The sequence below is a fragment of the Dromiciops gliroides genome, chromosome 2 (assembly GCF_019393635.1).
Source record: "Dromiciops gliroides isolate mDroGli1 chromosome 2, mDroGli1.pri, whole genome shotgun sequence".
Taxonomy (NCBI): Eukaryota; Metazoa; Chordata; class Mammalia; order Microbiotheria; family Microbiotheriidae; genus Dromiciops; species Dromiciops gliroides.
The window spans coordinates 5,651,459-5,678,202 of NC_057862.1; the positions used below are offsets into that span (position 1 = coordinate 5,651,459).

The 26,744-nt window shown below is 49.3% G+C and overlaps 1 protein-coding gene across 2 annotated transcripts in view; it reads right to left on the reverse strand.

Moving 5' to 3' along the window:
• MGMT (O-6-methylguanine-DNA methyltransferase) overlaps positions 1 to 26,744 on the reverse strand; it is a 273,819-nt gene that overhangs the window by 27,792 nt on the left and 219,283 nt on the right. The gene's annotated exons all lie outside the window — the stretch shown is intronic.

Below are 26,744 nucleotides of genomic sequence, written 5' to 3' on the forward strand. Positions count from 1 at the left end.
TTCTCTCTCTTCCTCCCTTTTCATTCTCTCCCTTCTCTCCCACTTCCTCCCTTCTCTCTCTCCCTCTCCCTTCTCTCTCTCTTCCCTCTCTCCCTTCTCTCTCTCTTCCCTCTCTCCCTTCTCTCTCTTCCTCCCTTCTCATTCTCTCTCCCTCTCCCTTCTCTCCCTCTCTTCCTCCCTTCTCTCTCTCTCCCTCTCTCTCTCTCAGAATACTCCCAATTTTAATAGATGTGTGCTAATATCATTCCTGAAATAGTCGACTCAACAGGAAGAATTGAACAAACCTGTTTCACACATTTGCAGCCTCACAGGAGCATGTGTCTCCTCCAGGGCATAACCTTGTTATCAAAACAATAAAAAGGTAGAAAATCGGATTTCAAATGACACAACTTCATCAATGCATGCAAGGCGCTGTTTGCAGACATTGATGTCTCTTCATCATGCCCAGATAGTAAATGACAGGAAGGGCAATGTCACATCACGCTTTTCCTTCCTCCACGTTGGTTGGAGGTACGACAAAGACAACAGCACCGCCGCTCGTTGGCACGCCCGCCCCCTCATGCTAAAGTTCCTAATGCACAGGGGGCCCCGGACCCCACCTCCACGCGGCAGGAATGGGGCCCGGCACCCGCCCAGCTGCCGCGTGCAATTGCAAACCACGTTGGGAAAACGGGTCGGCCTTCCTAGGATTTGGGAAGCGGAAGAGAAAGTGTGTCAGTATTATTAGCAAACACGTCACGCAGCATCTCGGCTTCTAAAAATAAGCTTCTCCCTCCACAAGGCCTGTGCCCCACAGTCACCAGGCACTGCCAGGGCTCCACTCACATAATCAACATAATTTGACTTAACTTCGGGGAATATTTACAAAATCTAAAGGGGATCAATTTGATTGATATCCACCCATGTGACTTATTAGGCTTTGTCTCAGAAAGCCCCAAGGTCCTGTTAAATAATTTTCCATTGATAATCATACTCTCTCCGCGATCAGCTAACTTTTGAAGACCAAGCCGACGGAGAGGAGCTAAGCCCCTTAATTTCTTCATAAATTATTCTCTACCGTAGGACGGGGATTACGGCATGGAAGAGATAGATCGTTACTGACAGAGCTGTCAGAAGGACAGGTGAAAGGAAAAGTGGCAAGCTGTAATTTCTCTGCTGAGAAATCCGGGGCTCTTTGGGGATTAATCTCAATATCAACACTGAGCCTTCGCCTCAGGGCAGCAGAGGAATTCAAAGGAAGTTGGGACGGAAATTTGAGTGATGGAATCTAGCTCCAATTGTGCAGCTGACTTTGGCCGCTCACCTATTCAAATGGAGAGGATGGAGGCCCCGCAGGTAAGCTCAGGTGTTCTCAGATGACAAGATCAGGAAGCTCAGGGAGTAAAGACGGCTGGAAAGACTGGAGACCACAGACCCCCGAGGCCCCTTGACCTCAGTGGAGGTGACTGATGGGAGGGTGTTCACTGGTTCCCACCTCCACCTAAGGAGGGCCATCCAACCATCACAATGAAACCCTTGATTCTCTCCACTGCTTGGGGGTCTCCTTTGGCATGACCAGGATGCACATGACTGTCTTCTTGCCAAAGTTCATCAGGACAAAGACTTGCGAGTCCTTCCCTCCCCTCCTTTTTCCCAGATGTTCACTCCCGAGGCTGTGGCTATGCCAGGACACAAGGGGGAGGTTAGCAGAAGGCAACTTTCTGCGCAGGTTTAATGCTGAAACACGGCATCACTGGGTATCACTTGGACTACATGAAGAGGGAGCTCAGAACTCAGCCCTGGGACAGTCAGCGCATCCTGGCCTGGAGACCAAGGGTCTCCATGAGTTCAGACGAGAGCCGTGCCTGCATGAGGTTTCCCAGGAATTAACTGTTTGGGGCACCGGGCCTGACGTGTCACCAGAGAAGGGGCTTCGAAGTACTCGGTAGCTTGATGAAGACGTGGTTAGAAGGCTGGATGTGACTCTGATTGGCCGGCTGGAGTATGATGCTCATGGGGCCAAAGGTAGGGCTCGATCCCCAGGGGAGGCGGCCTTCTCTGCTCCTCGAGCCAAAGCGGGGGGGGGGGGGTGCCACAGTGTGTCAGGAGTAGTCTGTATTCCTCACCATGGTACCCACTGGCTGGCTATGGTATGAGGGCCATTGTGTGTGTGCGTGTGTACTTGGCAGGAAAGGTGGCAAGTTCATAGGAAAAAGATCTGCTCCATTGGAAAGCGAGGAAGTGTTCGGGCCCTAAGATGGAGGCACCAGGCTGCCAAGAAAGCTTTTCTCCATATGGGTGACCTCACACACAAAGCTGGGTCTTGACTTACTTCCCAAAGGGTCAGACAGGGAGCCACAAACCACCTTGGGAACAGCCTTGAGATGCTAACACGAAACGGGGTCAGCTCCTTAACACTCATGGCATGAGGCCTTGTCGCTTCCTCCCCTGGGGGACAGCAGCTCTCGGGCAGAGAACAGCCAACTTTCCCTCTGGTTGGCATCCCGCCCCCCCCCACACACATTTTGGGAGCTTGGGCTCTTCCCATCAATGCCAATGGCCGCTCCACCAAGGGACCGATGCCATGCCCATGTGTTGTGGTCACTCAATGGACACTGAGGTCCCTTTTGTGAAGGTGCTTCTGACAAACAGCCCTGAGTGGGGCGGGGGAGGGTGGTGGAAGTATCTGTAGCCCTTTTATTCTTGGCACCAATAAAGAAATCCAACACGTTTATTAATCACCTGCCGCGTGCCAGGTCTGTGCCGGACAATGGGAGACAAAAGACGGACCACGCCCTGAGAAAGTTTATGTTTTCTATAAAACACGTACACGAATCAGTCAACACATTAAGAAGCTGAGCCCGACAGGTTAAATAGTAGCCAGTAGCACACAGCTAGAAAGCACTCATAATCATACCCACTAATAACTATAGAGCACTTACTAAGTGCTTTACACACATTAACTCACTTGATCCTCACAACAGTCCAGGAAGGCAGAGTATTCCCATTCTGCCAATAAGGGCATTGAGGCAAACAAGGTAAGTGCCTAGGGTCTCACAGCTAGTAGGAGTCTAAGGCTGGGCATGAACTCAGCTCTCCCTGACTCTGGGCTGATACTCTACCCACTGCTTTACCTTGTTGACAAGGCAGGGTTTGAAATCAGAGTATCTGACTTCAGCCATAGCCATCAGCCTCTTCTGAAGTCATGTAAATTAAACGTGGAAGGGAAGTCAGGGTAATCAGTCATTCAATTAATGAATCCATAAGGCAATCCCCATTTATTCAACAACTCCAGACACTGCATTAGATCCTGGTGGACAAAGGGAGTAAGTCCCTACCCTTGGGGAACAAAGGAGGACAACATGTGCGTGCATGGTGTTGGTGTGTGGTGTGAGCGTGTACACACACACCCCCACAGCTCTAGAGGAAGGCATTAGCAGGTAGGGGTATTTCTAGGAGAGGATACCTGAGCTGAGCCTGTAAGAAATCAAGGGGTTTGGGGGACACTTCAGGCATCTGGGATGGCTTGTGTGTGAGGAGAAGGAAGGTTAGCACGGCAGGTCTGCAGAGTGTGTGTGCATGAATGTGTGTATGTGCACACACATCTGTGTGTGTGAGAGAGGGGGGATGGAGGGAGGAAGGCTGCCAAGGTCTCGGGGTCAGGCTGTACAGGCTGCAGATTTGACAGGAAGATGATCGGCAGCTGAAGGGAGAGACTTGAGGCAAGTCGACCATCGTCCAGGCCACAAGTGCTAAGGGCTATGGTCCTACGTGTGGAGAAACAGGAATGTGAGAGATGCCGTGGAGGTAAACAGAGCCAGATGTGGCAACAAATCAGATGTTCAGGGTAAATGAGGGTGAGGAGCTGGGGGGTGCCGAGGTTGTGAATCTGGGGGATTGGGAGCTGGGGTGTCCTCCACAGAAACACGGCCATTTGGAAAAGGGGTGGTTTTGGGGAAGAGAGAGGTTGGCTTGGAACATGCTGAATGTGAGGTGCCTCTAGGTCACGCAGTTCACCGTGTCTCAGGGGTAAGTTGTGATGGATGGCCAGGGGAGAGACTGGGCATGGATACACAGAGCCCTGAGATGAGGAAGCCTCTGGAGCTGGAGAGAGTCACAAGACGAGGGGAGTGCCTGGGGCACACCCACAGTTAGGGAATGGGATGTGGCCAGTGGTCCAGTAATGGAGACCAAGAAGAACAGAAGGCAGGAGGAAAACCAGAAGAGGAAATGAGATCCAGGAGCCGGGGGGACAATAGGGCCAAGTGGTGCCTAGATGGGACGAGGCTGGAGAAAAGGTCATTGGAGTCATCAGGGAGGAGAGAGTGGTCTGGGCTGAGTGACAAAGTTGGAAGTCGGGCAACCGGTGGGGAAACAGAATGAGAATGTGGAGATGGCCGTCTGGCCAAGAGCAGGAGGCCGTCACAGGGTCGGGGAGGGGGGCACCCCCCCCACTTGGTAGAAACGCCTTTGATTTCTTCTGACGCTCTCCATCCTTCACACGCCCTTCATGCACGCATACGCGTGTGTGCAGAAACCTAGCCAAGAGTGCCACATGTATTGTGATGGAGAAGATGCCCTGGGGCCTTGACAGGGTCAGTGCTTCACTGGGATTCACAGTGAGCAGGCCGTCCACCCCAACCTCCGGCTGTTTTTTGTCTGTCTGCTTTTCCAGACAAACTGCTGTCTGATCACCGTGTCCTTACAGTCTACCCTTCAAGCTGTTGTTATTAGTGGTGGTGGTGGAATCCAAGTGTGGGATTGTGGTGCACAGTTACTGAGGGCTCATGGAAGAATTCTCATTCGTGACTCATGATGCCAAATCCAGTGTTCTTTCCACTAGAGATTTTATAAAATGCTTTTGCTGGAATCTAGTAAACTCTGACACATTTTCCTCAACTCCTACTAAGTGTCTAAGGCATAGTAGGCACTTAGAACAAAAGGGCTGAGGTCATTCGGGCACCCTCTGTTCTTGTACCAGCCGTGCTGACCCTCCATGATATCACAAGGCACCTCTCTGATAAGATGTTATAGGCTTTCAGCAGAAGCTGAAACCATGCTCAGGGGTCTATGTCTGGAGGACCCCCCTCTCTCCCTCCCCTTCGGCCTCTGCTTCCCCAGGGCTGCGTTCCCTCTCCTGCTCTGTCTTCTTTTATAGACCCAAGAGCCCTTCAGCAGGCCTGAGGAGTCTGTGCTTTGTAGCCATCAAGGACAACAATGTATTTATTATCTTCCTGTCTCCTTAAGTATCAGAGATTCATCTCCTTGGGAGTCACTTCAGAGAAAAGTGAAGAGCTGAGTAGTTCTGCCTTCTCCGTTGTTCATCCTATTTCTATCAAGCACGAGAGAACCTGTTCTCTGAGTTTGCAAGTACTCTCAACAAGCACTTATTAAGTGCCTAATGCATACACAGTGGTAGGGGTTGAGGATGTGATGAAAAAATTGAAGAGCCGTCATCTAGAAGCTTCTATTCTTCTGAACAAAGGCAATGCTCATATACACGTGGAAATAATGGGATCTTGAGTCTGGGGAAGCGAGAGCAGAACAACTGGCGAGCCTACAGAGTCTGTCAAGGGGAGTTGGGAAGAAGAGTCAGCAAAGGTGGACTGGAGAAAGCTGGGAGGGGCTTTAAAGGTTAAATGAAGGCACTAGCAAGCCGCTGACGGTGCTGGAAGAGGAGAGTGAAGTAGTCTGACGCATGCTTTGGGAAGATTACTTTGGCCTCTATGCGGAGGATGAATTGGAGATGGAAGTGATTGGCAACAAGGAGAAGTCCGGGTGAGAGATGATGACACAGAGGAGCGCGGGTGTGTCGCCACGTGAGACACAGAGTAGAAACTGAATGAAGACAATGTGGCCACCAAGTGGACAAGGTGGGATGAAGACGAGCAAGGAGTGGTGGGAGCCTCCGGTCTTGAACTTCGGCGACCATATTCATCTTCCTTTTCTGCCAAAAGAACTAATGAAAACCCCGTTTTGTCAGACGTGGCATTCTCTGCCAACCGTAGCTCACTGTGATGTCTGGCAGTTCCAACATGGAGCTTACAAGGCGGTGGCCAGATTCTCTGGGGATCCTTTATCTGCCCCGACTCATTCATATGTACACTGCCTATCAAAACCTCAGTTGGAGCCTGTCTCTTTAGACAGCTCCCTCATCAGAAGTGCTCCTAATTGTGTCTGCAGAATCTAATTCTTGAGGGGAGTCTTCCCTTTCTAAAAAGAATTGTAGTTCACGGTACACATTCTCTGAACCCCATGAAGTTTCTCCCCTGCCCCAGCTGGCCCCCAATTTTGATGCTCACCAGATTCTGCCAGCCTTTCTTCTCTCTCTCTAACAAATTCCAAGATGGAATCCAATGGAATCCACATCTGATTTAATTCATTTCTTGGTCCTTCCTCTGGAAGACAATCAGGTCCAGAAGAGCAATCATCAGGAAGTTCTTCATTGATCTGATTTTGACAGAAAACTCCAAAATGTTTTCCCTACAGATAACCCAAGTTCCCTCCATGCCAGGCTCGTGGTCTCTACTGCAAACGTTTTACCTACTTCCCTTTTCTGTTCAGGTGATTAACTGTCGACTCTTATGACAATATGACTTCCACTGATCTCCCCATCCTGGTCCCTGGATTTCCTCAAATGAGTCTACCTTCTTAAAAATAAAAGAGGGCCAGCCTGCTCCAACTTTCCCCTCTTTGGCTTCTTGTGAAAAAGGCCTGTTTCCAGAACCACATTCTAGTCCTGAGTCCCATCCCATCGGCCGCTTCCATGATGGCCAGTTCATTACCGCGTCCGGACGGCTGAGGCCCTGGGTCTCTGCACCGGTTCCTTTGTTGGGCTTTGGCTCTGGAGAGGTCAGACGCCATCTCTCCTATGGTTGTTTTGCCTGCATGGAAGCCGTTCTTAGTACCAATAATAGCGGAGTACAGATGGCGACGGCGGTGCGCTGATTATTGTCTGGGGGGACAGATCTAGGCAGCTTCTTTGTCCACTTTCCTCTTCAGCTTAACACTTCTTGGATTACCGTTCCAAGACTAAGCACATCCCCCCCTTGTTCAATACTGCTGATCCCTGCCAAGGAGCCTCCGCTTTAATCTATGGTTCAAAACCCCAAGCGCCAAGCACAGACACCAGGAGCTTAAGCAGCTGTTCGCTCTGCAGATCCAGGCTTCCTGTGCTAAGCCTCTGCCCTCCAGGAGGGCTCTGTGGTCGTCCACTGCTATGACCTGGGAGGTGCTCCTTGGATGCGGGCCACAAAAAGGCAGCCGAGCTGTGGCACGTAACGAGGTAGAGCAATCGTGGCCCCCACTGCCTTCGGGGGAAGGGCACAGTCCCCACTGGTCACAACTTCTCCTCTTCCTCCGGCCTGGCCCACCTCGGGAGCACCACAGCATGAGGATGAGCGGTGGCTTCCTTCTTAAAAAAACTCTCTCTTTCTCACTCTGCCCCATGTATTCAGTGGTCCTCCTCTTTTTCCTCTGGGATTGAGCCCCTGAGCCAGTTAGTGGGGGAAGCTGGGGCGGAGGAGGCTTGGGGGCTGCCCCAGGGGGCCCGGCTGGCAGGTGGTGGGGCTGGCATCGAGCTGAGCCTTCAGGATTTGAACCCAGAACGGCTCTTCCTTCCACTCCGTTTCTTGCCTTGTTGTTCTCCCATCCTCCAGACTTCAGTCCCTTCTGCGGTTTTTCTTCACGGTTCCTACCTTGAGGCTCTGCTTTTGGTTTTTAAAGGACATGCCAGGATTCCCGATCACCAGAGAGTGAGTGTCCTTGCTGTCCCTTCACCTGCACTAGCAGGGGGGAGACCATCCCATGAGCCCTCAGCCGTGACAGAAAGACAGACATTGTGCCCTGTCTGCATGACCCTCCACACCTCTTCTGGCTCACAATCTGGCTAGAGGCGAGACCCTCTGGCTCTGTTCTGGCCACATGTGGCTTATCCTCCGGTCTATTCTCTCTATTACTCTCGTGTAGATGGTCTCGGCCTGCAGTCTGACAAGTGGCCTTTCCCAGATATCTTACACCAAGGAGGGCTGCCCAAGCAGAGGCGACATCACAGCTTGGTTGGCCACAGAGTAAACCTCAGCTGCATTACAGAACCTCTCTTGGCTCTTGGTGGAGAAAAACCCACTGAGGAGCAGGATGGGCTAGCTCAGAAAGGAGGCCGGGGACCCAGGGAGAACTCGAGGGATATGTGAAGCACATACAGGAAGCAGTACAGGGAAGGCAAGAGAGGGGAAACTTTCCCAAACATCCTCTCCTCGTAGCCAAAGAAGAGCCACTGACCCTCACTCTGACCCGGCCTTTACTGGCTGAGAGGAGCCGTGGGCAGGGTCCAGCCAGTAGCCGGGATGGGGGCTCTGGTATGGGTAGGAAAGCACTTCTGTAAGGTACCAGATGACCCAGAAAAGAGAAGGGAGTGACCGATGGGAGGTGCAGGCAGTGGCTGGGCTGCAATGCGAGAGGAAGTACCAGACTTGTGGCCTCGGCCCTCTCAGTTTCATCATCTGTGAAATGGGGATAATAAAGGAATCCCGACCCAAGCATTGTACAATACTGATGTAAGGTGGGTTCTGCCAGCCTCAAACCATTGCATACATACCAGGTGTTATTGCTGTTGTCAGTCCTGTGCCTAAAGCCACATTTATCATCTTCTGTAACTTTCCTCAAAACTCACCAAAGGCTTTTTTTACAGGGATTTTTCTAGAAAAAGCTTGCCCATCCTGGCTGCAACTAGAGCTCAAGTCCTAGTCACCAGGATGCACACCCATGTTCATGGAAGCCCTTCTCTGGATGGTAGCCACGCCTTGGTGCCTTCATTTCTATACCCAGGACCTGATCCGGTGCCTGGCACATGGCAGCCTTAGCGGAGGCCTGCTGACAGATGAACCCTGGGCTTGCCAGGCGATGCTATCGCTTTAATGGAGATGCTGCCAAAGGGTGGGCCTATCGGGGGCCCATTTTAATAATCGATCTTGAAATAAATGCTGTTTCGGTCATCACCGCATTAAGAATGTAAACAGAGACGTCAGCATAAGCCTCATCTCTCAGGTCGTGTTCGTTTGTTTTAAATGCTTTCCCCCCTTCATCAGTGTGGGGAACTCCCAGGGCAGAAATTCCCTCCACCAATACAAACTGGCAATTACTCAATACCATGTTGTTTCATTGAGCCATCTACAGCCAATGAAAGACTGGGTGACCCATGTGGAATTACCAAGCTGGTACATGTCAGAGAGGCAGGACCAGAACTGAGGTCTTCCTGAGCCTGTGGCCAACCTCCCATCGCTGCATGTCTTTTTTCTTGGGGAAGAGGAGGGATGGAACTGGACCTGGGATTTCACTGGGGAATAGGACACAATTAGCAACCGATCTTGCTCTGCCACCTCGGCACAGCTATAAAAAGGAGGATTTTGCTTTTGTTAAAATGGAAGAAGATTGCTAAGTCATTCTGAAAACCCCACAGTGGGGGTGGGGAGGAGGTGGGATGACAACATAGCAAGTGTTTCAGAGGCGGAACTTCTTACAGAAAAGCTAGCCACACATCACACAGGCCAAGTGACCTACTTTATTATTCAAGCAGGAAGCTTGAGGGTGATCAAGGCAGCAAGCAGAATGGAAGCTAGAAAACAAAAGTATTCTGGAAAGTTGAGAAATCCTTCAGAGACAATGGAAGGCAGAAGCTGAAGGTTAAGGTAATGCAGAGTCAGAGTAGGACAATGAACACAGTAGAGGTTCAAGAAGCTGAGGTGTCGAAGCAAGAGAGAAAGCCCCACAGAATGTGTGGGAAATGTCTGGTTTACTTGGTCATGAAAAGGCCAACTTGGACCAAATACCACGTGGAACTGGGGAGGGGGTCAGTTCCCCCTCTCATCTCTTTGTTTTTTCTCCTCAAGCCTCTACAATCTGTTTTTCGATTGATGCTGGATTGCTTATTTTATTCCTTCTCCTGCTCCGCCTTCTCACACCACCATAAGCAGTGGTGGATTATGGATATTTAGAATTTCTGATATGTTCTCTCCCCCGAGATGTGGCCTCTCTGAGTGGCAAACTTATTCTCTAAACTACATAGAATGAAAAGCTTTTGAAACAGAGAGATCCTAGTGGACGGGATTGTACCTAGCAGGTTAGAATACCTGGTGAGACATATCTGGGAGGCTTTGGGGAACAGGGTGGGGTGCATGTCTTCTGCATCACCTTGTCTGCTCTGGGAGTTGTCTCAAAGATGTGATCAGTAAATCTACAAAGGAGGAGCTCACAGACATTGCAATAATGTCAGTCGAAGCCACAATGCAGTAATTTTATCTGCCGGCACAATTATCCGAACAGGTCATGAGATACTGGAAAGGAACAGATTGATAACTCTTTAACTGTAATCTCACTGGAGTCTCCCAATAATAGCCCTCCATTTTAGAGAGGAAGACAAGGAGGCACAGAGGGCTAGGGGATCTGTCCGCCAGTACCCAGCACCAGATCTCCAGAGGAGGAAGCAGGTGATTAAGAACACCTCTCCGTGGATGAGCTAGGATTCCTGCTTCCCCATGGAACATTCTCTCAAATACACACATCTTGCCTCCTCTTTGACCCAGTCTTGATTGTCTTCTCCCCTACTTAGGGAGTGCAAGTTACAGTCAGTAATAAGATGGAACCCAGTTACAAGTCCACCACAGAGCTTTCTGGGACCATCTGTAACTTTGATTCTTCTGAGATCCCGGCTCCTACGATCACAGACATCATAGCCCTGGGGCATTGGCAAAATAACACTGGAGTGAGAGACAGGTTTGCAGTGAGCAGCTGGGGATCACTAGGAGCAATGCACAGTTTCCCTAATGCTGTCCAACCCTCTCACCTCCCTCTACATCATCCTGGGCCCAGCTCACTGTCTGGAGGCAGTTGCTGTCTAACTTCAGAGACTACCCGGCTAGTTGCATGATACAGTGTCAGTAATAGGAAATTTTCATCCACTTTCTTTGTCAAGTGTGGACTGTTAGATCAACCTTTTGGGGTTTTGTAGTGTTCTGGGGTAGAATACAATTAGTGCTATTTCACCTGTGAATAGAAATATTCCCTGTCAGGAGGGACTCTTCTTCTACATCACTAGTGAACACCACAGGGCAGTATGCCTGATTCATAGTTCATCCAGGACCTGCTTTCTCAGTGGTGATCCCATCTCTTTACAGATGACTCCCAAGGAGTCATGTCTAGTACTCATCTTCCTCCCGAGTTCTGATCTAAATCCCCAGATTGTAGTTTAGCACCTGCACTTGGATGTTCATTGGCATGCCCCAAAAGAGAGTTCATGCATTTCCCCTTAAACATATCCTTCTCCCAATTTTCCTTATATATGTTGAGAGCAGCAGCATAAACCAGACGGTTCACATCGGCGTCACCCTGGTCTTTCACCCCCCACATTGAATCGGTTGTCACTTGATCCTCTCAACAATCCTGGGAGGTAGACGCTATTATCATCTCCATTTTACAGATGAAGAAACGGAGGCAGGCAGAGGTGAAGTGACCTGGCTAGGTCACACGGCTATTAAGTGTCTGACTCTATCCACTGGATTTTGTATTCATTCTCTATCTACTTCTAACATATGTACTTGATGTCACTGCCCTTTGGTTGAAGAACCATGGTAGGAGATGCAGGAATTATCTCCTTTTGCTTCTGTCTTTGTTTCTCCAGAGCAGAGCACCAGCCTTGGTATGCAGCAGGTGCTTAATAAATGCTTGCTGATTGCCTGGTTCCGTCCAGCTCCTGTTCCTCAGGACAGTGTTTTTTAGCATTCCCCAGTTACTTAGGTTCTTCTCAAGTATTGTGGAAGAGACCAACACTGATGGAAAGTTGTGTTCTGGCAGTAATGATAACAATATTGATGGTAGGAATGATGGGAAGGCATTGTTATCAAGAGACAATAAGAAACGGACCCGTCTTCTGGCAAGAAAGAGCATCAGAAAGAGCGAGGAAGCTCCGATCGATGCCGAGCTACTGCCGAGCTGCTGCTCGAAGGACCTTTAATGGAAGACTCTTCAAGAGGGCTGAGAAGCTGACAATTGAGTCGAAAGGGCAGAGCTTCCAGTAGGAGGCATCACCTGCCCCTCTGCCAGGAACCGTGACTGGAAGGGCAAACTGAGGCACCAGTTTTTCACCTGCTTGGCTTCTCTCCTGAACATCCATAAGGTGGCTCTGACTCCATGCCCCCAGGCTCCACTTAGCACATGGGCAGAGTCCACGACTGTTCCACTACAGTCATGACCGTGGAAATGCCATTTGCTTTGAAGGAAGCTGGCTGCAGTTGCCCCCAAGACCAACAGATAACAAACAGCATTCACATGTGGAAGAATGGACGCCGAGGGACCCACTGTGTTTCTCTTTTATATGAGAGGCTGTTGTGCTTCAGTCTTCTGGTGGGAAGAGGAGGACATGCCCCTAAGAATCCTGTACTCCACTGTCCCCCACTGACATTCCAACCACTCAATGGAATAACCCTCAAACCATATGCCTTAACATTGATTACATCAGAGTCATTAATAACAGCATTCCAATGATCACGTGTAAAAACCATAAATATTAATTAACTAATAGCCAATAAACCGAACTCAATAAATCATTTGAGGCCAACTAAAAACTCCACATTGTTGTTTCCCAGAAAAGGCAGGGAGGGTGGTCTTCCTCTCCTTCATTGTTCCCCCATGGAAGGACGTTTGGGGCCATGCAGAAATTGACAAGACCCCATTCGTTCCTGTACTGGGCAGAGCAAGGCTCTCTAAAGCACATCAAAAGGTGTTAATGGTTTCAATATTTATCTGCTTCAGGGAAGTGCTCTAAAAAGAAGACAGAAAAAAAATTCTGCTAATGGTTGTGTCTTTGCCATTAAAATGAAAAGCTTAATGCATCTTATAATCAGAGGACAATTTGCAAATCATTAAGAGAAATGTAAAATTCCATTAAAATACAAATGAAGAAGCCCTCACTGGACTAATAATCTTTTGGATATTATTTTGCATTCCACGATTTCTGTTCCCAATATCCAGGCACCACAAATGATCAGTTCCTGAACAGGCTATTTACTACAGCCGACTTCTTTAACGAGAGACGGAGAAAAGTATAATCTGCTATTCAGAGCAGGTACTAATGAAGAATTCCATATATTCTGAAATTTAATTAAAACCCCAAAGATTTCAAATTAGATGCAATTTGAAATGCCTGGGGCAGAAATACATGCACTTGCGTGGCAAGGGTATCACACTGAAAGTTGATACCGTAATTGGTCTTGATATATTTTTGTGTTGCCAGGCTGGAGCACAGAACTCATAACCATATAAAAATTCTCTGTAGATTACCTGCTCATTGAAAATGCCATCACTCAGGTATTTCTCCCCTAAATTACCAGGCTGCTAAAATGCACAAAGTGATTCGGAGTGGAGGGTGGCACAGCTGGTCGACGCTGCCGATGAGTTATGCATGCGTCGACGCGGCCTTTTTTCTGTGGAAAAATATGCTCAGCTGAATATTAAAATATAATTGGCATTCAACCTAAGTAGCTTAAACCATTTTGTTATCTTCTTTTAAACCGATTTGGCTCCTCTACAGTTATTTTCAAGGATGCGATTCCCAAACTAATGACACCCTCACATTCGGTGAGATTTGTGCAGTTTTACATTTGTCACAAATAGGAGCCGTTTCGACAGCCTTCTCGGGGTGTCTTTTAATATGGACTCTTCTTGAACATCAAAGGCCCAATTCATGAAAAAAAAGGAGAGCGCCAGTTAGGTGGCTCCTTGCATATTTTATTCAGAAAAGGAGGAGGGAGGGACAAAGGGACGGATATACATCTTCACTGAAAAGTGAATATTTTTGCAGTGAAGTAACCCCTTGTTTGTCCCCTGCTTAGCCTCTCAAAACAATCCTAGGAAAAAAACTGGCTAGAAGATGGTACTGATGGGGGGCGGGCAGCCCCGGGTGGAAGAAAACACGTCCTTCCTTTTTTTATGCAACTTAAGACACACACACACACACACACACACACATGCATAAAAGCCCAGGTAGGGACCCTCTGACTTTACACAATCACCTGTCAGATGTGGTTTGTGCAACAATTAACAGGAGCATCCAGTAAAAGAAATGGCCGTTACCATAGTAACAGGTACACCATATATACTGATGCTGAGATGCTGGACTCTTTAGAGAAAATTCTTCCCAAAACATCATCAATATTCACATTGACACATGGGGAGGCAAAACCAAACTCAGGGTTTCAATGTAACTAATTGAGTGGAATCGTTCAGTGCTAGGACAATGCATTCTTCCCTTCATCGCTCCAATGCCCTATTCAGGGGTGCCTCTTTGAAGGCGTGCAGATGGGGAGCAGAGAGAGCAAACAATGGAGCAGGCAAACTGCAGAGGGTGCAAGGGCCCTTTCTGGTGGTCCTCTGTTGCTCCTTTAAGTTCCCTGAGACCTCACTTTCTAATGCATTCATGTAAAATAGAGTCGATGGTCACGTGACTCTATGAACCCCCACTCCATGTAAATATTTGATTTGTCTATTCTGACATGCTAAACATAACCTGCACAGAGGGATATGATTCATAAATCTTACATTCAAGCTTCACTCTCCATTCAGGAATTGAAGGCAGAACTCACATGTGTTGAAACCATCGGAATGGGAAGAAGTCAGAGGCTGAGCTCTCGGGCATCAGCAGAACCATTGTAGTGAATCATGGACACGCACGGACATGTAAGGAGGTCACAGTTCCCATTGCAGGCCCTCTCCCAAATTCCAATATGAAGTCGTGAACAAAAGTGTGCATTTCCCCTGAAGCCAAGGCAGTAACAAGAGGGTGGAATTTTCTCCACCAGTGCCGTGGGCTCTACCTCACCACCAGATCCATACAAGACGTCAGCTAGAACAATGTTGAAGACTGTGGAGATTAGGAATTCTAGCATCCTCATCTTTAGCAGCTAGTGATGCTTGCTAGGACTTAGACGTTTAAAATACCGGAAACGGAAAGATGGAGGGTCACGTGACCACTTGTCCAGGAGGGCCCCGCGGGGATCCTTTTGAGTGGGGTGGGGTTCCAAGATCCCAGATCCATCCTTCTCTCCTCAGGATCCTAGGATCCTGCCTTTTTTCTCTGCAAACGCTGGAATACAGAAACTAACAAGTTCAAACAAACAGTTCTTAAAGGCGCAGAACAGCTACCCCTTTGGAGGTAAATCTGGCACCACCCCACTGGGGCACACCCGAGGATCTCTCCAGATATTCAAAAACAAGCTACTGTGGGAGATTTGTTTGGAAAGCGCCATGGTTCTGTGGGCCATGACTCACCTAAGGGCAGCATGGTCTTCTCCTGAAGATGGTGTGCGGGGAGATCCGGCCTGGTTCAGGCTCAGTCACTTTCAAGTAGCCTTTTGGCTACCTCTTAAGCCTGGATAAACACACTGTGTGACGCTGGAGCCAGGGCTGAATGCATGCTCGTTAATGTTGTTTCTGCTTTGGGTAAGCCTCGGGGACTCCAGGACAAGCTGTGGCCACCTCCTACATGGAGGATGGAACGTTCACTTAACTAGACTTCTCAAGAGGCCTGGGCAATTACTGATTACCACGAGGCCTTTCTACACAGAGAGGACAGACATGTTCTGTGGTTGTCCAACACCAGGCCACCGGAGATTCAACTGCAGCTACCAATGTGAGCAAAGCCTCAGGTTTGATCACGTTTGACTTGATGTTAGGGTTGCTTTAAAAAAAAAACAAAACGCAAAGGGAATCCAAAAGAGTCTTTAGGTGGTTGCATTCATTCTCCTTCCTTCCTACCTTCCTCCCCTCCCTCTCTCTTTCCTTCCCATCTTCCTTCTTCCCCTTCCTTCCCTCCCTCCTCCCTTCCTTTTCTTTTCTTCCCTCCCTCCCTCCCTCCCTTCGTTCCTAGAAATGCTACAAATGTCTACAATGGACAAGGGAAAATTTTCATTTGGCAACATTTTTAGATAAGTGAAGGTACCTTTACCCTGTTCCTCTATTTTTTCCAAATAAAAAAAAAATCTGACCGTTTCCAGTAAAAATATTAGTGTACTGGGGACTGAGACAAATAATCTAATTCACATTTGTGTGACATATGACAGGAGCTGCCTGGAGGCACCCTATCACACAGCCAAGCAGGCTATGCGTCATCACCCCAATTTTAGAGGAGGGGGGGGGACTAAAGTTCAGAGACCTTGTAGGACTTGGATTCAGGTCTTATGAAGCATGAGTCCATTGCTCTTTCCACTAGAAGGTACTGTCTCAGGGGGCAGCTAGGTGGTGCAGTGGATAAAGCACCGGCCCTGGATTCAGGAGGACCCGAGTTCAAATCCAGCCTCAGACACTTGACACTTACCAGCTCTGTGACCCTGGGCAAGTCACTTAACCCCCATTGCCCCGCCAAAAAAAAAAAAAAAAAAAGAAGGTACTGTCTCTTGGATTCATTTGTCAGACAGACTCTGTGGCTTCTGCCAACGCTAAGATTCTGCCATTTTACACTTTTGGCCTAAAGTCTCCAATAACAACTTAACCAGTTGCTTTTCTTTGTTGAAGAGACATGGATCATGTTTCCAGCACCAAAGAGAGGATGCAATATGGCTTATCTCATCACCGAGCATTGTTCCAAGAGGAGTAGATGATGGTGCAATGGCTGAGTTGATACATCGCCTTTCATAGGAAACTCAGCCCTACTGAATGAGTCCTCACAGCTTCCCAGGAAGCCTTGCTCTAGCTGGGTTGTGGTGGCAGCAGGTCTGTAGCCCATGACACTAAGGACATGTCCCTGACACTGGTATTTCTATGGTTTCATGACCTCGTTAGTGGGGGGGGGGTAGCTTCTCCACCACAGCTGACCACACTTCCATTACAGACAGGCATGTCTTTACCATTTATGCCACACCCATCCTTGTGCCCAAGGCTCTGCAGGTTATACAGTGAGTAGCTGACCTACCCCCAACCTTTCTTTCCACTCATCTTTAACCGAAGGGAAATAAACAAGGTCGCTCTGGTTTGGTTCTTAGTGTGTCGCACCTCCTCTCTCCAACAAGATTTCACAAAAGCGCTCATCACGACTCTGAGCCCTAACCTCCATGACCGCACTGAGGGCAGATGCTCACCAACCATCAGACTGCTTTTCTAGGAGATCCCCTTTGAGTATTTAGGGGCTGCAATGGAGGAATGTCATCCTTAAGGCTGGAAGTGGTCAGGTCTCACCCTGGCCCCTCCAAAGCTTCACTAAAGGAAAGGAGTTGAATTAATGCTAAGATAACTTGCCACCAAGGAAACTTTTCATAAGACAATGGGAAACTAGGGCTTACAATCAGATCTGATAGGTGGGTTTTCCCAGTAGGTTGTTTCTACCTATAAATTGGCTTCCTGACTTAGCAAATACTCGCAGAAGTGAAAATATGGTCTGGGAGCTCTCATCCTTAAGAAGAGGGGCTGAGGGCCCAGGCTCTTGGTGTCGGCTGCGCACCCAATTTTCACACCGACTGATCCAAGTCCATGCCGGCCCCCAAGTCTCCCCTGGGTAGAATATGAGCTCATGAGGACAGGAATAGTGTCATTGTAATCTTTGGATCCCCAGCACCCGGCAAACAGCACATGCTTCAGAAATAAATGCTTCTTGGGAAGAATTGGACTGAATCTGCTAATAAATCTGTTTGTTTTTAGAATATCACTTGTTTGATGGCTTCAGGTGAGGCAGAGATGACGGGCACTGGAAGACAAGGCTGGCGGGTGGCCTGCCGGCCGGTGCCCTCTGCCCAGGAAGGAGCCTGTGGGGCTGGCTGGCACCCAGAGGGGGGCTCTGCCCTCAGCAGAAGTGCCTGCAGATAGTCGTGATTCTTCTTCGTCTGGAACATTTGAAAAAGGGGACAGAGATTGTAGAAGCGTTGTGGCCTGCAGCCAAAACAGGGGATGGAGCCAATGGTAACAGAAGTTGTTGGTATAATTGTGAGCCAGGACTGACCAGGGGCTTTCTCCCCTCTGCGGATGCCCATTTTACCAGTGAGCAAAGCGAGGGTCAGAGAGGGGACGTGGTCACACAGCTAGTAAGTCTGGGAAGGAGGATTCGAATGCAGGCCTCCTGCCTCCAGTCCAGCCCTTTCCCTCTGAGTTGCGTGTCGTCTCCCCCATTAGACTGGGAGCTCTTTGGGGGCAGGGCCTGTTTGCCTTTCTTTGTTTCCTCAGTGCCTGGCACATAGTAGGTGCTTCATAAACACTGATTGATGGACTCACTGCCCGTTCTACATTTTCAGCCTTTCTTTTGTTCTTTTGAGATTCCAGAACGAGAATGCCAATGGCGTGTCCTTTCCATGGGCCACAGGCCGTGGGCATGACCACATGGTGGAGAGCCTCTACAGGAGAGCCTCCAGAAAGGCCAATGGCTCGGGTCCACGGCACAGAGGGGTCAGCGGCAGGAAGTGGGAAGGAGAAGAGAAGGCTGGGGGTGGGGGGGGGGGCCCTAGGAGCAAACTTCAGATGTGGAGGGGGCTCTATCACGGAGGGACCAGCACTGCTTCTCAGAAGGCATAAGTAGGAGAAATGGGCAGAAAATTGAGGTCGGAAGGAAACAATTCCAACCCCTCAGAGCTGTCCCCAAGTTGTACGAGCTGGTCTGGGGGGCTGGATCCCTCCTCCCTGGGCAGGGTGTGTGTGTGTGTGGGGGGGGGTGTAGGAGCTCAGATAGAGGCAGACTACCCACACCCAGAAGTCAAGCAGGGTTTCTGGATCTGGGAAGGGCCTGAGTGGAGCCCAGGCTCTGAGGTCCAGGATCTGCAACACCCTCAGGCACTTTCAAATCCACTGTCCACTCCCCCTCCCCAGACTGGGACCCTTCGCCTCTCCCACTTGTAGTTCTGGGTGGCCAGAGCCCGGGATTTTCACCATCATTGCCCCTGAGAAGTCATCCAGTTGCTTGGAGGTTTAAAGAATTACATTTTCACCAGCTGTTTCTTCCCCACTTAATTTAAGTGCAGAGTTGCTACCTTGTTCTAATCAATAAACCGGCATCTGAAGGTTTAAAAACATTCCAGCTTCAGTAGGTAATATCTCAGCAAGGTCAAGCATCGTTACAAGCCGTCATTTAAAAGAGGGGAAAACAGGGATCGCTATCGAACGCCGGCCTGCCTTCCGAAAGCGCCTCCGATCCCTGCGACTGTCTACCCTTTTCTAGTGTGGCCAGAACCGTCAGTAACAACTGCAGCAGAGAACCACAGCCAGGTCCCTTGCTGGACACCTGTGGGGGGCCTGAAGAGGTAGAGAGGGGGGGCCTTAGAGCCACGGCTACTTGGAGACTGGCCCACGCTGGATAAGTGACTGGTGAGAGGAACTCAGCAAACACCAGGAACCTGCTCAAGGAAATTCTCTGTCTCTCACACCCTCACACACACCGCCCCCCACCAATGTGTACAACACGTATACAAACATATACCCTCACACACACACAAACATGTATACACTCACACTAACACACACATTTACACATGTACACACATGCATGTGTGCACACACAGACACATATATACTACTTATACGCACACATATACCCATACACTCACACGAACACACATATTTACACATGTACGCACATGCACATTCACGTGCAGAGACACATATACACTACTTATACACACACATATACCCATACACTCACACTAACACACACATTTACACATGTACACACATGCACATGCGCACACACATATACACTACTTGTACACACATATACCTATACACTCACATTCACACACATATTTACGCATGTACAGACGCACATGCACATGTGCGCACACACACAGAGACACATATACACTACTTATACGCACACATATACCCATACACTCATACTAACACACCTATTTGCACATGTACACAGACGCACATGCACGTGTGCACACACACACATATGCACCCACCCCCTCATGCACACAGAGGGATGAAACCTCCTCCTGCTTGACCAGACCGGCAGCGCTGAGCAGCCAGACCTTGAGCCCTGCTGGCCTGGCTATAGGAGGGAAGCAGGGGCCAGGGGAGGCCTAGGCACTTGACTGGGCAATCCAGCCAGCAGAAGGTGGGTCCTGGGCAAGTTCAGTTTCATTTTGCTGGAAAGGAGCTGCAGTGAGGAGGGAATGGCCAAGGGAAGTGATTGAGAGATGATTCACCCCCTTTCTGGGCTGCACGAGATGGATTTTTAATTTTAAAGGGCTCTGTCTCCAGTGAGAAGCCCAGGTAATGATGTTATTCTCCTTCCTAGTTATCATCTGAAGGCCTTCCAGGACTCATACCGCCTTCCACTGGAAGGCGAACAGTACAATGTGCTGCCTTCCAGGACACAGTGGGAAAATTAATTAATTCACACTGAAAACGGTATTTCCCAGAACTCCTTTGGCAGGGTTTTCATTAGAGGCCTTTTCTGAAATCAGGGGTTCAACCTGCAGATACCAAAATAAAAGAATGTAAAGGCTTTTTGAGACTCCGTAATGGAAGGGGCAAAACTCCTTCCAGCCAGCAGGTTTTACTGCTGTCATGCAATTGGCTTTCATAGCTACAAGCTAATAGCTGTGACCAAGGAATTATTAAAGTGTTAAAGATTTCATTTAAAAAGGAACATTATAGTCACTTTAGAAGGAAAACTCAGAAGCCATTTTTAAAAAATATTGTCATCTCAGAGACAGCTATATCTGGGACATGTTGGGAACCCCATTCATTTGCAACATGGCTTGGATTCCCACCTAGGTTTGGAAAAAGCCCATTCAGGTTTCTTAATTGAGACAGGGTCCCTTCCCACTCTTGCTGATGGCCCAACAGAGCTGCCTGGGGGCCTTGGGAAGGCCCAAAAAGGACAAAGCTAATCCCCTCCAGACTGGGCTGGGTCCTGGGAGTTGGGCTTCCACTGCTTCCCCAGAGTGGGTGGCCACCCAGGCCTACTTAGAGCAAGGGGCCCCAGGGCTACCTGAGAGCCGGGTCTGGAGGATGAGTGGGTACACACTGTGCAACTAAAATGAGAATACAGCCTTCTGCTGAGATCAATCAAGTGCTGGAACCCTTTCTTTAAAAACAAACCGAAATGCCTCCGGTTAAAAAAAAGTGACCATTTTGGGCCAAAATCACACTTTTGTTATTCTAACCGATTTGCTCATTACCTCTAAGCAGATCAGTGAAACAAAGAAGCTACAACTCTTTCATATGCTAATTCCAGAAAAGTTTGGCTGCCTTAAGAGGAAAAAAAGCTTAAATGATCTTTTATCATGAAAGCAACTAACCACTACTTCTCTTCCAGAAAATAGCTCCTTTAAGTGAATGCTGCTTGGGCAAAAAACCAGATTCTAAAACAGAGATTCTGCTTTTTGTGGGTTCCCACCAAGAAGGGCTGGTTGAGCATAGTGGCTAGCACACAGTAGGTGCTTACTAGCTCTTTGCCGAGTACAGATTGACTGATGGCCAGAAGAAATAAGGCCCAGAAAGTGCAAAGGGCTGCAACTAACAAATGACCACAACTCACACCCCAAGCCTTCTGTAACATATTCTTCAAATATTTAGTTTTGATTGTAAAAACAGCAGGTAACAATACCCCAATTTCTGAACATATCCTTCCTGTTAGCCACACTCTGCAATAAAAATGAGCCAATCAAAAAGGGCAGCTTAGCTTGGCATGACCTGAGTCTGACAGCGTATGCCATGTTCTACACCCGCAGCTCACCACCCCTCCCAAGAGGAGAAGTATATTTTCTCAGGTGCCAAGCTCGGTCACTGACAATAACAGCTTTTCTCTCCCTGCCCTTTTTTCCCCCTCTTGACTTTTCTTGTTCTTTCCAGTGACATTGTCTTCCTGACTCTTTACTCAGCACCTACTGGTCTCCCCATATTGGGCTGCATGCATCCTTTCTTAGCGCACAGTCCTATTCCGTCACATCAGCAGACCACAAAGTGTCCAGTCTTCTCTAATTGGCAGGCATCACTTTCGTTCCTGGCCTTAGGGGATGGAGTGTCTGCTCATCTTGGAATGGAAAAGACCTGATCTCAGTTTTTTAAATTAAAATGAGGATCAAAGTAGCCACTTCCTCACAAGGACATGTGGAAGACCAAAGGAGGTAATGTCCACAAGCACCCTGCAAACCTTAAAGTCTTACAGAGTTGGTCTTCACCTCTCACAGGGGGGATGTTCCTAGAAAATGGTGGGAAGAAAGTAAATAATCAAACACTGATTGGTCGAGCCTTTGGGAAAGAAGGTGCGAGGCTCCTTCAACCACCAGAAATGGAAATCTTTCACCAGGGATGGCTGGAAGTGCAATTTTCTGCCCACAATCCTTTATAATAAAACAATAATTCTGAAGATATGCGCTTTTCCCAATGCATTCTCCATGAAATAACCCACAAAATAAAACTGGTAACCTACAAAATGTTGGTCTGGCCAGTCATTCCCTAGAATTCCGTGACCTTTCATGGTAACATCTCAATCAATCAATAAACCAACACTGATTTCAGACAATGTTCACTTTCCATACACAATATCTATGGTACCCTCAATACTCTACAGCAAATACAATTCTTCAAACCCAAACATTTTTTAACTGAACCTCCCCTTCTACCATGTCAGGTGGTGGTGTTGTAAGGGGACTGTCCTGAACACTACACTGCTGCCAACCTCTCTGGGACTTTAGTGGCTGCATTTAAAGGATAGCAAGGCTGGCAAGGTGTGGACATCATTTCTACTACTCTGTCCTTCATGACTGGTCAATGGCAGTGGAGAGTGTGATGGATGCACCAGCTTGATCTGATCAGTGGGGGCATAACTGCAACAGGAAGCTTGAGTTTTAAAAGCAAAAAATGGGGCAGCTAGGTGGTGCAGTGGATAAAGCACCAGCCCTGGATTCAGGAGGACCCGAGTTCAAATCCAGCCTTAGACACTTGACACTTACTAGCTGTGTGACCCTGAGCAAGTCACTTAACCCCAATTGTCTCACCAAAAAAAGAAAGAAAGAAAGAAAGAATAAAAACAACAAGGTCAGCATTTATCTATATAAATAGATAGTCCTGTCCAAGTCTCACGATAGCTGGGTTGTTGTTGACTCATTTCAGTCGTGTCCGACTCTCTGTGACCCCATGTGGGGTTTTCTTGGCAGAGACACTGGAAGGGTTTGCCATGTCCTTTTCCAGCTCATTTTACAGATGAGGAAACTGAGGTAGATGAGGAAAGTGGCTTGCCCAGGGTCATCCACCCAGCAAGTGTCTGAGGCCAGATTTGAACTCAGGAAGGAGTCCTCCCGACTCCTGGTTCAGTGCTCCATCCACCTCACTGCTTGTAGCTGTGTTGGGTAGATGCTATTTTTATCTCCATAGGCAAACAGAGGCTAAGTTACTTGCCTGGGGTCATGTGGCTAGAATATAAAAATCAGAGGAATGATTTGAACCCAAGTCCTTGACTCCAAGTTCAGTGAATTATCCACTGTGCCACCCAGCTTGCTGCCTCTAATTTCATAGAAACCACCTTGTGATGGAGGACTGAGGGAAGATACCCCCCAAAATCTGGCTTTTGATCAGGCTTCCACAGACAGGTTAATTCATTAATGAAACAGGCAATTCTGAAGGGCCCAGTCTGTGCCAGGCAAGTGCCAAGGGTTGGAGAAGAGAAGCCAAAGTCCACATCCCTGCCCTCAGTGGCCTGGGCAGCTGCTCTGTGGGAGCCAAGAACAAGCAGGTGCCCCCGGAGCCAGCTCTGCAGCCGAAAGCAGGGAGGGCCCTTGGGAGCCAGAGCCAAGAGTCCTTGGGCTGAGCCTGGCGGTCGGGCGCCTGAGGGTGGGCACGGGGACCATGTACAGTTTACAAGCCTGCACAGGCCATGGAGGAAGGGGGTACGACTGAAGACACACAGGGAGTTCTGTGGCCAACAACTGCTTGGGGGCCATGAAATGCTTGCTCTCAGCTTAGACTCGGGAGACCTAGGAGGATAGAACATGGACTGGTCTTCAGAATGTTCTTTCCCACCTATAAAACACATTTTAAAAAAATTCCAGAAACTCAAGATATACTGCAAACAAAAGCAGGCCAACACAACTGTTGTCATGCTGTAAACACAACTGTTTTCATGCTGTAGTCTGCTCGCTCCCTACCTTTCATCTTGAAAATACATTTCTTTCCAAGCTTCAGAGAACAGTCACTAGCCCAGTTCCAAAATCATGACCTAAAAGGTGTCATCCATGTGGGACGATCCCAGGCCTCCACAGCATCCCCCAAACTGTAGCTTTGGTTCCCAACAGCTTGAAGCGAAAAGGGCTGTGATCACATCCATGCAGGGAGTGCCAATTAACTCTGCATCAGCATTTTTATGAGCCTCCCCATCTCCACTTTCACCATAAAGTGGGCACACCTGGTCTCTGTCCAAGAGTCAATAATTGAGCTAAATTAAAAAAACCTGTGTCTGCTCACACTCGGACGGGAGCATCCATTTCAAGCTCAATCCCTAGAATTGTGCAGGAGGAGGATGGTGGAGCCTCGGTGGTGGGGAGGGTGGACCCAGGAATCAGGGGGGCCCCACGCCCCTTTCTCCCACCAAAAGAAAACCCAGTGCAAAGCCAAAGCAGACAGAAAAGCAGCCCGAGCCTGGGCCCTGGAACCCTGTGGGAGCCCTCGCCCTTCAGACTCGGCACGGGCAGAGGGTCAGCAGGAAGAGGCCCCGCACATGGCCACAGGTAAGGGAAGACAGACGGGCTTCCTTCCTATCCCCCGTGGCCTAGTCCCTGGCACAAATGCACCAGCCCCACGGCCACTTCCTGCTCCCTGGGTCTGGCTGACCTGTGGCAGTTCACGTGGACAGAGGCCCCTGCCCTCCTGGGGAGGGAGGCTGCAAGGGCCTCATTAGGCTCCCCTGCCCCAGGTGGGGCTGGGAGGGAGGCAGCCGCAGGCCACGCTGGCTCCACCTGGTCTGTCTGGCACAGGAGCGCCTCACCTGGGTCTGTGTACGTTAAAACAAATGGACGGACTGGATTTCACTGTATCTGGTTTCCTTGGTAATGGCAAATATTTTAATCTATTTATCTAAAGACACAATTCTAAGAAGGAGGCTCAGTGTTCCCCAGAGCAATGGGCCAACGGGTCAAGGACACACGTACACGCATGTGGACACACGCCCACTCATGCGCAGTTCAGAACTTCCATATGGGCTGAGCTCACCAAGCCTTGTGGAACATTGGTGTGCACATTCTGTGCTGCCTACTAAGAAGGGGCTCAGGGTCTGTGTGGCCCACCCATTCAGGGACGGTGACTTACCCAATGTTACACAGGTAATACGTGAGAGAGGGAGGATTTGAACCCACCTCCTTGGACCCTAAGCCAGTGTTCTTCCCCTGCGCCACAAGTCCTCCCATTGGTAGAAGGAGTCTCCTGGCTGGCAGTTTCCCATAGCAAAGTAAGCATAGTGGCCGCTCCCCAGAAGGAGGTGGCGGCTTTTGAGAACAGCTCCCTCATCACCTCATTTTCCAGGGGAAGTCACTGAGGGCAGGGCAGCCAAGGAAGTGAGGAGGACCTCCCAGGGGTTCGGGGCCCCCTCACGGAGCCTTCTGGGCCCCACCTGCCATGCTGTCTCTGTTTATCTCTCCCCAATGCTCAGGGATGAGCTAGCGCCCAGTAAAGGGTACCCGGTTAACAGAAAGCACTCACTGCCGGAACGCAGGGAACAAAATTCCCTGGCAAAGAATGCCCATAAACAGTCACGCAGAGGGAGGCTCGGTCACTGCGCTCACCTGTGTGATGGCCCCCGTGACTTCTCCACAGGCAGGCTCCCCAACAGCACAGCCAAAGGGGTAGCGACTTGCCCAGGGTTACAGGATGACAGGATGTGTCTGAGGAAGGACAACACTGGGACTTCCCGCCCACCTGCCTCTCACAGACAACATGGCGCAGGTAGCAAGATGGCCACCCCCCCCGAGATCTCCGGAGGCCCCGAGGCCTCTCGAGATTGACCATCCCAGGAAGCGATCCCAGGCCTAGCTCCTCGACGTGCCCATCAGTCCCCCTCTTCTCCCATTGCTCAAGGACAATGCCAGTCAAACGTGCACCATTGTAAAGAGGAACAATGGGTGACACACCCCAAGGAGACCTTGGAGGCCCGCGGCAACTATCCCAGGTCAGAGGGAGCCCAGAGATTGAACGATTCCCTCCAGAACAACCCGAGGAGGTGGGCAGGGTGAGAATGATCACGTCCGTTTGGCAGAGGGGGAAGCTGAGGGTCAAAGAGGAGGAACGTGCTGCTCTAGAGCCAGTTGGAGTCTGAAACTCCCCCTTGGGACCCACCCCAAGGGCATCCAGCAGGTCACCGCTGGTTCAGTTTTCATGGGGACCCCACCAGCAGGTCAGAGGTGACCGTGTGGGCCATTAGGCAAGCATGGGCTCAGACGGGTTCTGCAGATTCATGACGCCCTTGCCTGGCAGGGACATGTTCCAGTATTTAAGCTCAGCCCCACCTTCCAGCAGGTTTAAACAATGGCTTCACAAACCAGTTCAACAATGACAACAGCTCTTGGGACAAGGAACAAATCCGGATGTCTCTGTTTTCTTTTCAAGCTTTCTTCCCCCTCAAAGTTTGCAGAAGCAGTCTGACCACCAGAGAAAAGCCCTAATGGAGGAAATTCCATTTCCAAATTCAACCAAGCTTGACTTTCCTTGAATCCAAAACATTAGGGGGACGTGGCTTCTTAGGGAGAATTCCAAGCCGGTGTGTGCCATAAATTACCAGCACTTGTGAAAATGATAATTAGGCA